Source organism: Phascolarctos cinereus, unplaced genomic scaffold (assembly GCF_003287225.1).
Source record: "Phascolarctos cinereus isolate Bilbo 61053 unplaced genomic scaffold, phaCin_HiC Scaffold_726;HRSCAF=1367, whole genome shotgun sequence".
NCBI lineage: Eukaryota > Metazoa > Chordata > Mammalia > Diprotodontia > Phascolarctidae > Phascolarctos > Phascolarctos cinereus.
In genome coordinates this window covers 390,439,318-390,453,515 of record NW_027556098.1, presented here as the reverse complement: position 1 = coordinate 390,453,515, position 14,198 = coordinate 390,439,318, and positions in this window count along the sequence as shown.

The following is a 14,198-nucleotide window of genomic DNA, read 5'->3' as shown; positions in this document are numbered from 1 at the left end:
AGTTCTGGCATCCTGGGTTCTAAGAGCCCTCCCAGCTTTGACATTCCACATTCTAAGGGCCTTCTCAGCTCTGACATTCTGGATTCTAAGGATCATTCCTCCCACCTCTGATATTATCTGTTCTAGGGCTTCTCCTAATTCTGACAGTCTCTATTCTAAGGGCTCTCTCAGCTCTGATGTTATGTGTTCTAAGGCCCCTCCAAGTTCTGACATTCTGTGCTCTAAGGGCCTTTCTTGCTCTGACATTCTCTATTCCAAGGTCTCCCTTGGCTCTAATGGTCTATATTCTAAGGTCCCCTGCTGCTCTTTACATGCCAGGCAGCTTTGGTCTATGAACTAGGCAATTCCTCCCTTGAACTTACTTGGGAAAATCCTAGGGAATCAGCAAAATTACTAATCGAGACAATACATATCTTCAGCAAAGTTGTAGGCTACAAAATAAACTCTTGAAAATCAACAGAATTTTTATACAATAATTTTTTAAAAAGTCATAATAGACAGGGAAATCTCATTCCAAATGACATCAAAATGCATCAGATGTGTGGGAGTCGGACAAAAAATATTCATGGCAGTTCTTTTTTGTGGCGACAAAGAACTGGAAATCTAGGGGTTGCCCATCAATTGGGGAGTGTCTGAACAAATTGTGGTATATGATTGTGATGGAATACTATCATGCTGTAAGAAATAACAAGCAGGTTCGTTTCAGAAAAACCTGGGAAGATTCATAGGAACTGATGCAAAGTGAAGGGAGCAGAACCAGGAGAATAATGTCCACAGTAACAGCAATACTACACAATGAAGAACTGTGAATAACTTAACTATTCTCGACAATATAATAATACAAGACAATTCTAAGGATTTTTGATGGAAAAGAGAAAGAACTGATAAAGTCTCAATGTAGATTGAAGCATACTTTTAAAAACTTTATTTTTCTTGTTTTTTGTTTTTTGTTTTCTTTTGGTCTGGTCCGTGTTCTCTTTTTGCTTTAGTTCATCATTTTAGTCATGTCTGACTCTTCCTGACCCCATTTGGGATTTTCTTGGCAGAGATACTGCAGTGGGCTGCCATTTCCTTCTCCAGTTCATTTTACATATGAGGAAAACAGGAAGAAGTGACTTGCCCAGGGTCACACAGTTAGTGTCTGAGGCCAGATTTGAACTCAGGAATTTGAGTCTTCCTGACTCCAGGTGCAGCATTCTATTCACTGTGCCACCTTTTTTGCAACATGGCTAATACAGAAATACGTTTAGCATGACTGCACATGTATAATGTATATCAAAGTGCTTGCCTTCTCAAGGAATGGGGAGGGGAGGGAGAGAGAGAGAGAATTTGGAACTAAAAATTATTTTAAAACTAATGTTAAAAATTGTTTCATATATAAATAAAACTAAAATTCAAACATTCTTGGGGGAAATTTTTTTTTAATGTCTGGGAGTCAAATTCTCAAAGTACACAAAAAACTCGTATAGATTCAATTACAAAGTGTTCCTCAAAGAAATAAGGAACAGCTTAAATAGCTAGAGGAATATTCAGTGTTCATGGCAAGGCTGTGCCAATGTAATATAATGGAATGTAATAAAATAGAAATGCCAATACTACCAAAGTTAATTTACATTTTTAATGCCATACCAATCAAACTACTGAGGGGATGCTTTATAGAACTTGATAAAATTATAATGAAAGTCACTTGAAGAATCAAGGGAAATGGTGAAAAGAAGTAGGAACAAAGGGGGAATAGCACTTTCAGACCTCAAACTATGTCATTTAGCAGCAGTCATCAAAACCATCTTGTCTTGGTTAAATACCAAATCAATAGAACAGACTAAATGAGGGATAATCAAGAAACAATGGAACTCACTAACCAGTATTCGATAAAGTGGAAAATATAAATTACCTAGGGGGAAAAAAACATCTTTATTTGATTGAAAAAAAAACTGCTAGTGAAACTGGAAGATAGCCTGGCAGAAATCGGGCTTAGACCAACATCTTATACCACACCCCACAATAAATAGATACGTGACCTTGATATCAAAGGCCACCATAAAAAAATTAGAAGAGAAGTAGATCATATGAGTCTCACAGCTATGGGTAGGAGATGTATTCTTAATCAAACAAGACATAGAGGCAGTTATAAAAGACAAAATAGATAAAACTAAGTCAGTCAATCAGCTGGCCAGCCAGCATTTATTAAGTGCTTACTATGTGCTAAGCACCTGGGATACAAAAAAAAAAAGGCAAAAGACTGGACCCTGACATCCAGGAGCTCACTGTCTAATGGGGGAGACCGTGTGCAGACAACTACATACATACAAGATATACACTGTGTAAATGGGGGAGACCCAGAAAGTTGGGAGGAAGGGAATGGGAAAGGCCTCTGGTAGAAGGTGGGATTTGAACTGAGTCTTGAAGACAACCAGAGAAGGCAGGAGGTGAAGCTGAAAAGGGAGAACCCTCAAAAAAGGCACTGAGTCTGGAAATGGGGTGTCTTGTGACCCCAAGGAGGTCAGTATGGTTGGATTGTAGAGTATTTGGAGAAGAATACAGTATAAGAAGATTGGAAGGATAGAAAGGCACTGGGTTATAAAGGCTTTTAAAAAACCAAATGGAAGATTTGATCCCAGTGATGACAGAGAACCACTGGAATTTATTGAGTAGGGGAGGTGACATGATCAGATTCGCACTTTGGCAGCGGAGTGTGGGGTGAACTGGAGGATGAACAAATTGTTCTCATCTGCTCATTCTGTGTGTGTGTGTGTGGAGTTTTCACATGTTTGGAGAAGACGGCCCCCCCAACTCAAGTGGGGTGAAGGACTGGTGGAGGAGAGGACTGATTACACAGGAAGGAGCAACCCCTACCCACACCTGGTCCTGAGTGAGCAGGACAGACAGACAGACAGACAGACAGGGCAGAAAGCAGGGATATGCTGGAGCTGGCTCTCACAGGGCTCCCTTCTTGGGGATTGTTAGATTTTTTAGCATGAGCATTTATACCTCAGAAATCAGCAAATGCTACAAATCAGGACTGGATTTATTGTTTTGTTGATGGTCTAGACCAAAGGTTCCCAAAGTGGGTGATGCCATCCCCTGGGGGGTGCCGGAGCAATTCAGGAGGGCAGTAGTAGCCTTGGGTGCAAGTGAAGGGCATTGAATAAAAATAAGGGGTCAGGGGAAGCATAAGGAAAGAAGAGAAGCAAAGGAAACTTTGAAAAACCATTTGTACATGTTTCATCTGTTGTGTAAGACAGTTAAAGTCATAGTGATTACATTATTTTTCCACATAAACACACAAAATGCAAATTATAACCCATCAGTGATCAAGTCTGCTGACAGGTCTTAACAAGCAAGTGTCGTCTCTCTAATTGTTGGGAAGTCCAGCATACATTGGCAGGAATATATGCATGTAATGACTTGTTTACAATATGATGCTATTGGTTACATGATGCAATATTATGTCATCAAAATTTCCATGCAGGAAAAAACTCATAAATTGACAATTATTAAATTTAAAATGTATCATTTTTAAAAAATCATATATTTTTGAAATGACACAAATTTTAAAAAAAGGCTTAGGGTTAGATTAAAATTTCAATGCAAGGAAAACCCCACAAATTTACAATTAATTATTAAATTTAAGATGTGTCATTTTAAAAAATTGTGTATTTCTGAGATGATACAAATTTTTAAAAAAATTAAAGGGTTAGGATTACATCAAAATTTCAATGCAGGGAAAAACCCACAAATTTACAACTAACTATTAAATTTAAGATATGTCATTTTAAAAAAATTATATGTTTTTGAAATGACACAAATTTTTTAAAAATTAAAGGGTTAAAGAAAGTAGATTTCCAGGGGAGCCCTGAGTAATTTTTATTTTTTGAGGGAGCGGTAGGCCAAATAAGTTTGGGAACCTCTGGTCTAGATTTAAGAAAGTGTTTGTACTGCAGTTTAAACATTAGAGTGTATCCTGCTAGCTGAGAAGCCCAATGCAATCATGCACCCTGAGCACTGAATGCAGGATCCAATCAATCAGCAAGCAGTGTGATACAAGAGATTTGGCATCAGTGGTCCTGCGTTCGAATCCTGGCTCTATTATTTCCCACCTGTGTGCCCTTGAGTTAATAGTACACTGGGATGATTGTCCGTCTCTCTAGTCCTGCTCTTCTCAAAGAGTTTAGGTAATTTCCCCAATTTTCTTTGGGCCTCAGTTTCTTTCTCTGTAAAAATGAGGGGTTGACTTCTCTAGTCCCTTTTAGCTTTAAATCCTATGATCCAGTGAAAGGGATGTGTGAATGTTATACGCCCTATCCACATGGAAATCTAGCCCAGTTATATACCAGATCAGCCCTTTGCCTCTACCACACCACATGGGGTCAAAAGAGTTCCTTCCCCTCCCTTCTCTGCCCCTGGGGGAAGCACCCCGCTGGTTCCGGCCTTGCCTATGCCCCATGCCCCATGCCCCAGCTGCTCCCTCTGCCCAGGTACACACCGTACCGAAAAGGCCTATTACAGGAAGGCAAAGGTCGCTGGATAGGGGGTGGGGGTGGCGAGGGGGAAGCTGAACACCTCTCCCTCTTCTGGTCCTAGGTTTTCACTCTTGCTGCCTCCCTGGCTCCTACTCCCTTGTCCTGAAACGTTTGGGAGAGAAGGCAGGATGCTGTTGGGCTGGGCTTGCACAGCTGAGGGACCTGGGGGTGGGCTAGGGTTCTAGAAGTCTGACTCTCTTGAGTTGGTGCCCCAGGGGCGGAGAGACCTGATAGAATTTGGTGAGTTTCTACAGCGAGGGCAGGGTGTAAACAGGTAGACAGACAGGGGAACGCTGTGGGCAAGCCACAGGAGACCCTGTCCATCCTTGCCAAGCAAAGAGGGTAGAAGTGATGAAACCCTCCTGCAAAGTAATTCAGGAGGGTAGGAAAATGTCATCCTCTTCAAATCTTCAGAGGGTCCCTGGGGACCGGGCCACACCAGCCCGGAAGTAACAAAAGAACTTTTAGGGGTCCAAAGAGGTTAGGAGGCAGCCAGAAGTGCCCATGAGTGATGCAGGTTCACCAGACTGTGCGTGTGCCTTTTCCATATCTCTATATCAGGGTGTGGGGGCAATTGGCTGTTAGAAAGGGGACCTGAGCTTTATCATGGCTAAATGTTATCATCTTTGATAAGAAGCAAATTTAAAAAAAAAAAGGAAAGCAAAAAGAAAAAGGGGAAAATACACACCAAAGTACAAGGGGATCTAAGGACGCTTATCCTCCCTAGGTATGCAGGGCTGTCATGTGATGCGGCCTAGGGGCCTGGGTGGGGCAGGCTGGGGGGATAGTCAAGGGTCCCTGGGTTAGGACCTGCCAGAAGAGGCATCTTTTACCCCATTCTCTCTGCCTGCCCAGCCCTACCCTCTGAGCTTCCCAGGGACCCTGGTGGTGTTAGGAGTTGGGAAAGAGGGAGGGAGACAGAGAGAGAGGGAGGGAGACAGAGAGAGAGAGAGAGAGAGAGAGAGAGAGAGAGAGAGAGAGAGAGAGAGAGAGAGAGAGACAGAGAGACAGAGAGACAGAGAGAGAGAGAGACAGAGAGACAGAGAGACAGAGAGAGACAGAAACAGAGACAGAGAGGGCAAGTAGGTCCCAGGGTTCCTACAGACGAGCCCCTGGGAACCAGCTTCCATCTGGCAAGCCCAAGTGCCCCTCTGCAATTTCACTTGCTTCATCTTTGATTCTCTCTCCTACCCTCACAGGTGGGTCTCTCCCCTTTACCTTCTCTCCAACTCTGCTGGTCACTGTCCTTCATGACAATCGGGCCACCCTCATGATGACAGGCCATAGGTTGGGGGGGGGGTGTTAGAAAGAACAGACAGAAGGCCCAGGTGGTCAATGGTCAATCCTCTAATGCCTGAGGGGTAGAGAGGGTTGGAGTTGGAAGTAGGAGGACCTGGGTTTGAATCTCCCTTCTGACACTTACCAACCTATATGAACATGGGTAAGTCGAATCAAATCAACATATATTTATTAAGGCTTCCTACATGCCAGGCACTGGGCTAAACCTAGGAATACTAAGAGAGGCAAAAAACAGTCCCTGTCCTCCTGAAGCTTCCATTCTAATGGGAGAGACAACACAGATTTAATCTCTCCAGGCCTAATTTTCCTGATCTATAAATGGCTTTGAAGGTCTCTTCCAGCTTTCATCTGTGATCCTATGATTCCCTAATCACTTCCCTGGGCACGCTATTTTTTTTTTTCATCTCTAGAATCTCACCATCAGCTTGAAAGGGAGGTAAGGCAAGGATTTTCCTGCCCATTTCAGAGTCAAGGAAACTCAGTCCTTAGCAGTCAGGGGATTTGCCCAAGGCCAGCCAGGGAGTAAGTTTCCCGTCTCCTAGGCTGGCATTTGTTTCTGGTGCCACGCCGTTCCTCTTGCCCCTTTGGCCCCTGGGTGGGGCTGGCTGATGCCATCGGGCTTGGCATTGTGGAATCTCAGCCAAGCACGGGTCTGGCCTTGGTCGGCTGCACCCCCAATTCCCAGGAAACCCAGAAGACTTCTCCAACGCTGTTCTTTATCATCCTGGAAGCTATAAAAAGCCTGGGCTGAAGACTTTACAGAATTGGGAGGAAAATGAGATAACCTTGGGCTGGCTTAACCTTCAAACAGGTTCAAATCACTTCAGCAAGCGAGATGAGGCGATTGGGGGAGAGAAGCCCAGGCCCAGGGCTGGCTTGCCCAGCCTGGAGGGGACCTCGGGTGACACTGAGAAGGCAGGGACTGGATACCAGAGGCCATCTTCACCCCCAGCCTCCAGTTCTGCCTGTCTAGCATACCTGGGGAGCCGGGCTAACCCTCTAGCTCTGTCTCTGGGGAGCTCCACATCCAGGGGGGCTGTTTCCCATCAGCTCCCCTCCCGATCCAGACCTTTGAGTCCTGCACTCAAGCCTCAAGCAGCCCCTCCTACCCAAGCCCTCCACTTTTAAAGCACCCCTTCCAATCCTCCCCTCCCCAACTTCGAAATGTGATTATCTGTGTATATGATGCATTTCCCCAGTAAAATGTAATCTCACTGAGGGCAGGGGTTGGTTTGTTTATCCTTGTCTCCCCACCCTGGCTAACACTTTTGGGGTGGAGAGGACTGGACGTGTGATTTCATTTGTGTAGGAAATTTCTGGTAAGGAAACTCCTTCCACCAACCAGACGAGAACCTCCACTGCAATTTATCCTGTTAGGGAATTGTCTGCAGACAGAGAGGTTTAGGGACTGGTCCAAGTTCACCCAACCAGTCCGTGTCAGAGGCATGACCTGGACAAATTCTTCCTGATTCTGAGGCCATCTGTCTTGCCACTTTCCCTTACAGCCTGGTATACAGTAGGTATTTAATAAGTGCTCTAGTTGAACTGAATTGAACTCAACAAGATCAAAGAATTTAGAGCTTTTGGGGGCTAAAAGGGCCTTAGGGAAGAGAAGTTCATGTAGTCCATTCCCCTGCTGTTCAATTGTCCTAGAGAAAAACTTCTCCAGGTCAGCCTGGCAAACCTTTGTCTCCATCCAAATCATTACCAGGTGCACAGATTTCTTTGTCCACCAGTAAAATTTGCATTGTCCCCATCCAACGTTCCAGTGCATTGTCCTCTCCTTCCTGGGCTTCCTGAAGCCCTAAGAAAATACGTCTGGCCACATAAAATCTAAGCCTTCCCCTCCCTTGTGACTCCCCCAAAGATAATGGCCCTGGATCTCAGACTAAGGAAGGAAGGAAGAAAAAGGAGAGGCCGACAGAGGTCATATTTCTAATTTGGCCCAATGCCTGCTTCTCAATAGGGCACCTCCTGATTTCCCTAGTCTAGGTCACATGGCCCATACTTGTTTCTGGAAGGTCTCCCCCTTTGCTTAAACATTCCCCAAGCTAAAGACACCACACATCCCTTGATAGCAGATCCCAGAATCTGCCTCGTAGCCAGGAAGCTTCCCTCGTGCCATGGTCTCACCGAAATGATTTTTCTGATGGGCCTGTCAGCCAATACTATCACCATAGTATTATGCAGGCAGACCCCTTCTTCAAACTGAAAAGGGTCTAGCAAGACAGAACACTGCTGGAGTTTGGTTCTAGGTATCAAGTCAAGTCAACAAACATTTCTTTTTTTAAAATTTTTTATTAATTTATTTTGATTTACCAATAATCACTTACGTATGCTTTTGAGTTTAAAATTTTTCTCCCCCTTCCTCCGTGTACCACCCTCCCCAAGACGGCACACAATCTGATATAGGCTATACATTTACATTCCTATTAAAAATATTTTCACATTAGTGAAGTTGTAAGTAAAAATTAAAACCAAGAGGAGGAACCATCAGAAAGAGGAAACAAAACACAACAGAAGAAAAAAAAATAGCAATTCAATTTTCATACTTCTTTCTTTGGATATGGATAGCATTTTCCAATAAGAGGCCTCTGGAGATGTCTTAGATCCTTGTATTGCTGGGAAGGGCTAAGTTTATCAATATTAGTCATCGCACAATGTGGCTGTTACTGTGTACAACGTTCTCTTGGTTCTGCTCACTTCACTCAGCATCAGACCCATACAAGTCTTTCCAGGTTTCTCTGAAGTCAGCCTGTTCACCATTTCTTATAGCACAATAGTATTCCATTACATTCCCCAGCTGATGGGCATTCTCTCAATTTTCAATTCTTTGCCACCATAAAAAGAGCTGCTATGAATATTTTTGTACATGTGGGTCCTTTTCCCATTTGTATGATCTCTTTGGGATATAGCCCTAGAAGTGCTATTGCTGGGTCAAAGGGTATGCACATTTTTATAGCTCTTTGGACATAGTTCCAAATTGTTCTGCAAAATGGTTGGATCATTTCACAACTCCACCAACAATGCATTAGTGTTCCAATTTTCCCACATCTTCACCAACATTTATCATTTTTCTATTGTGTCATATTAGCCAATCTGATAGGTGTGATGTGGTACCTCAGAGTTGTTTTGATTTGCATTTTTCTAATCAATAGCGATTTAGAGCATTTTTTATATGACTATGGATGGCTTTAATTTCTTCATCTGAGAAGTGTCTGTTCATATCCTTTGACCATTTATCAATTGGGGAATGGCTTTTATTCTTATAAATTTGACTTAATTCTCTACATATTTTAGAAATGAGGCCCTTATCAGAGAGACTGGTTGTAAAAATTCTTTCCCAATTTTCTACCTTCCTTCTAATCTTAGTTGCATTGGCTTTGTTTGTGCAGAAACTTTTTTAATTTAATGTAATCAAAATTATGCATTTTGCTTTTCGTAATGTTCTCCTGTTTGGTCATGAATTCTTCTGTTCTCCATAAGGTCTGATAGGTAAACTATTCCTTGCTCTCCCAGTTCACTTATAGTATCAGCCTTTATCATGAACCCATTTTGACTTTATTTTGGTACATGGTATGAGATCAACAAACATTTCTTAAGCACCTACTACGTGCCAGGCACCATGCTGATCACTGGATACAACATTCATCAGCAAGCTGGAGCATGTCTGTGGAGAAGGTCGCCTGGGTGGGGAAGGTTCTTCAGCCCATGCCATAAAAGGTCTGGAGGAACTGGGAGAAGAAAAGACCTGCAGATTGAAGGAGGATATTGGATGTCTTCAAAAACTGAAGAGTTTTCACGTGGACAAGGGATTAGCTTCATTCTGCTTGGCCTCAGAGGGAAGAAGCAGGCACTATGGCCCAAAATTACAGAGAGGTTTATTTCGGTTCCATAGAAGGCAAAAACTTCGTAACCATAACAGATCTCCAAAAGAGGGGTGGGCTTTTTCAGGAGGTCTTCAGAGACAGAATGGCCACCTGTCAACAATATTGTTGAGGCAGATTCTCATGTAGATAGGGGTTCAACAAGATGAAGCTGGAGGCCCCTTCTACCTTGGGGATTCAGATTACGGCTACTCCTCTCAGGAAGCCTTTAAGGTCAGAGATGTAAGGGCTAGAGGTCCTCTTGTTCAACACCCTCATTTTATAGACAGGGAGATGGGCCCAAAAAAGGAAACTGGCTTGCTCAAGGTCACACAGACAATATTAGAGCTGGGATTAGAAATCAGGTCCCCTGACTCTAAGGGGAGACCAAATCGCTCACCTCAGGGAACCTGGTCCAGGCTTCTGGGGCAAGCTGTCCTATCCCTGTGTTCCAGAAGCCCCCAGCTGGGTCCCTTCCCATACAGAAGTCTCCAGACCACTTGAAAACCCCAGAGGTGACGGATGTCAGTGGGGCTGCCCCAGCCCCTTGGGGGCTGGGACTGTGATAAAAATCTTGCAGTAGAACTAATAGTGAATAGAGTAAGGGAAAAAAACCCTTCTAGTGCCTGACATTCTTTTTAGGACGCCCATAAAAAATAATGTGACCTGTAAAATCCTCAAGCTGCTTTCTGGCCTGTAACTCCCTCTGCCCCCCCCACAGCCCACCCCACTCACAGCTAACAGCTCAGCTTGAGTCTTCCTGACCCTTGGCCAGAACAGAGCCAGGCAGCTCTGGACTGGGGGGACAGGGGAACTGGGCCTGCCTTTCTCCCTTCCTGGCTGCTGTTTCCTCATCTTTGAAATGAGTGTCTCGAGCATGGTAATCTCTAAGAACCGCAAATCCGCAGATTCCGGGTCCACGGGCTGACACTTCCTTGTTCCCATTCAATCCAGGATGACGTGCAGTTCTCTCTGGGCCTAGAGTTGGAGGGGGCCTCAGGGACCATTGAGTCTAATTGCCTTGATTTCACACATAGGAAAACTTGAGGCCTAGGGAGATGAAGCAATTTGCCCAGGAAGCATCACACAGCTGGGAAGCCTCAGAACCGTCATGTGAACCAGGATTTCTCTGCTCCAAGGTCAGCACTACACCATTTCTCTTTTCAAACAGGCCTGGAAAAAGCCCACGGTCACGAACTGATGCCAAGTGAAATGAGCAGAACCAGGAGAACATTGTACACAGTAACAGCAACATTGTGTGATAGTATCAACTATGATAGACTTAGCTCCTCTCAGCAATACAATGATCTAAGACAGTTCCAAAGGACTCATACTATTTCCCTCCAGAGAAAGAAGCAATGGATTGAATGCAAATAGAAGCAGAGTATTTTCACTTTTTCTTTTAGTGTTTTTTTCCCCTTTGGTCTGCTTCTTCTCTCACAACATGACTAATATGGAAATATGTTCTACATGATTGCATATATATAGCCCTATATCAAATTGCTTGCCATCTTAGGAAGGGGGGAGGGAAGAAGGGAGAAAATTTTGGAACTCAAATTTTTGTAAAAATGAATGTTAAAAATTTTCTTTACACATAATTGTAAAGAATAAAATACTATTAAAAACATTATTTTTTTTTTAAAAAGAAACAAACAAAAAAAGCCCCATGGGATCAGGCTCCCTATGCCCGCTCCTCTATCCAGGTCCCAGTACCCACTGGAGACAGTCAGTCCATCCCCTCTCTCCAGCTGTGACCCTACGTCAGGAGCTCTTGGGTCCTGAGTAGGAGGAACCAACCAGCCTGAGAAGGTGAGAATATGCCAGGGCAGATCCTGACTCTCAGTCTTGGGATGAATCACTGACGTGGGAGTATTTTTTTGAATCCGGAATCCCAACTTTTTGGTTCTGATTCCTGGGAATGAGTTACCGTTGTCAAGCATCAAGGAGCGAACTTGTGATCTCCCAGGGTATACTACCTAGTGAAGGGTGGGATGGGGTGGAGTGGATGAGGTGTTAGCCTGCTCTGATGGAAACAGTCTTGGTCTGGCAGGTGATGGAGACTTGAGCTATAGTTCCAGCTCTATCATTTACATTCTGTATGACCTTGAACAAGTCACCTGTGATCTCTGGGCCTCATTTTCCCTATATGTAAAACAATTATTGGGGCAGCTAAGTGGCACAGTGGATGAAACACTGGCCCTGGAGTTAGGAAGACCTGAGCTCAAATCTAGCCTCAGATATTACTAGCTGTGTGACCCTGGGTAAGTCACTTCACCCTGATTTTCTCAAAAAAAAAATTCTTAAGACATGAGTCTTTTCAGGAGACAGTAATAGAGCATGCGAAAGGTGTTTGGGAAGTATAGAAGTTCTAGGTTTTGACTACCAGACTTAGAATCAGAAGACCTGCGTTCAAATCCTGATTCTCCCCTTTACTGTCTGTGTGACCTCAGACAAGTCTCTTTCCCTTCTGTAATGGGAAGTTTCCTCTTCTGTAAAATGAGAAGTTTGGACTGGGTGATCTCTAAGCCTTGAGATGGCTCAATAGATAGAATGAAGGACCTGAAATCAGGAAGACCTGAGTTCAAATCCTGCCTCAGACACTTGCTAGCTATGTGACTCTAAGCAGCTCATTTAGCCTCTGTCTGCCTCAGTTTCCTCATCTGTAAAATGGGGAAAATAATAGACTTTCCCAGGGTTGTTGTGAGGATAAAATGAAATAATATTTGTAAAGTATTTTGTAAACTTCCAAGTACTATATGAATTCTTCTTCTTTCTTCTTTTCTTCTTTTTTCTTCTTCTTTTCTTATTTTTTCCCCTCCTCCTCCTCCTTCTTCTCCTCCTCCTTCTCCTCTTCCTCCTTCTTCACCTTCTCCTTCTCCTTCTTCCTCTTCCTCTTCTTCTTCTTCTTCTTCTTCTTCCTCTTCTTCTCCTCCTCCTCCTCCTCCTCCTCCTCCTTCTTCTTCTTCTCCTTCTCCTTCTCCTTCTCCTTCTCCTTCTCCTTCTCCTTCTCCTTCTCCTTCTCCTTCTTCTTCTTCTTCTTCTTCTTCTTCTTCTTCTTCTTCTTCTTCTTCTTCTTCTTCTTCTCTTCTTCTCCTCCTCCTCCTCCTCCTCCTCCTCCTCCTCATTATTACTGCTATCTGAGGTAGGCAACTCTATCTCTATGAGTTAGGGCCAAACCTGAAGAAGGTAGCCAAGGCATTTATTCCTGAAATCTGCCTCACTCAGTCATGACCCATAGTTATCTCTCCATGAAGGGCCTCCCTTGGACACCTAGGGTTTTAGCCTAGTGCTTCCCTCCTGGGGCTCAGCCCTGACTCCTCCTTCCTTCAGGGCGGGAGTAGCCAGAATAGAGGAACAGGGGGTAGAGAGGGAAGGAAGTGAGAAGAGGAGGAGGAGGAAGAGGAGGAAGAGGAGGAAGAGGAGGAAGAGGAGGGCAAGCTTTGAAGCATCACCTGACAGGTGTCAGTAGGGATAGCCCTACTTAGATGGAGATGGCATGAACATTGTGTTCTGAAACCCATTATTTCACATCACAAACTTATCAGAAATCCTTGCAGAGCGGGGCCTCGGGGGAAGACTTAGTTGGGTTTCCCAATCTTCTATCTTACTGGAATCCAAAGTCCCCATCCAGCCCCAGGACAGTCACTGGCTCCTGTCACCCTCACTGCCCTCCTCCCTTCCATGAGCCTTCCCTCCTTCCCCAGGGATGGTCACACTTCAGAAGGGCCTCAGAAGCCCTCAGCCCAGCCTGATACTTCACCCCTGACCCCAAGCTGGGGTGGTTTCTAACCCTGTTCTGTTGAGCAATGACGATTCAGATTTAATCCATTGCTCACGTCATAAAAGGCCCTGACCCTGGGGCTTATTAGCAACCTACTTTATGGCATCTCCCTCAGCCTTGGTTTCCTCATCTCTGTCAACCTTGGGCAACCCACTTCTTTTAATCTCTCTGGGGGGATCGGACTCGGTGACCTCTGGACATCTTACAAATCTGGGATCTTACGATCCCTCTTTTGACCTCCATTTTCCTCCTCTTTAGAATGGAATGTACCATTTCACAGGGTCATATTTTAGCAGCAGAAAGCTCCTTGGGGATTACCTAATCCAACCTCTTCATTTTATGAGGCCCAAATAAGACAAGTGGTTTCATCACAAAGTTCCTTATGAGAGAATATTTTACAGCTCCATCTCATATGATCTGTAGGATTCCCCGCCGAAGAGGAAGGGTTGTTCAGTCATATCTGCCTCTCTGTGGCCTCATTTGAGGTTTTCTCTGCAAAGATACTGGAGTGGTTTGCCATTTCCTTCTTCAACTCATTTTACAGATGAGGAAACTAAGGCAAGCAGGGTGAAGTGACTTGCCAGGGTCACACAGCTAGGAAGTGTCTGAGGCCTGATTTGAACTCATGTCTTCCTGACTCTAGGGCTGGCTGTCTATTCACTGCACCACTTAGCTACCCTTGGTATAGCATAATGGATAGAATACTGGACACGGAGTCAGGAAGAGCAG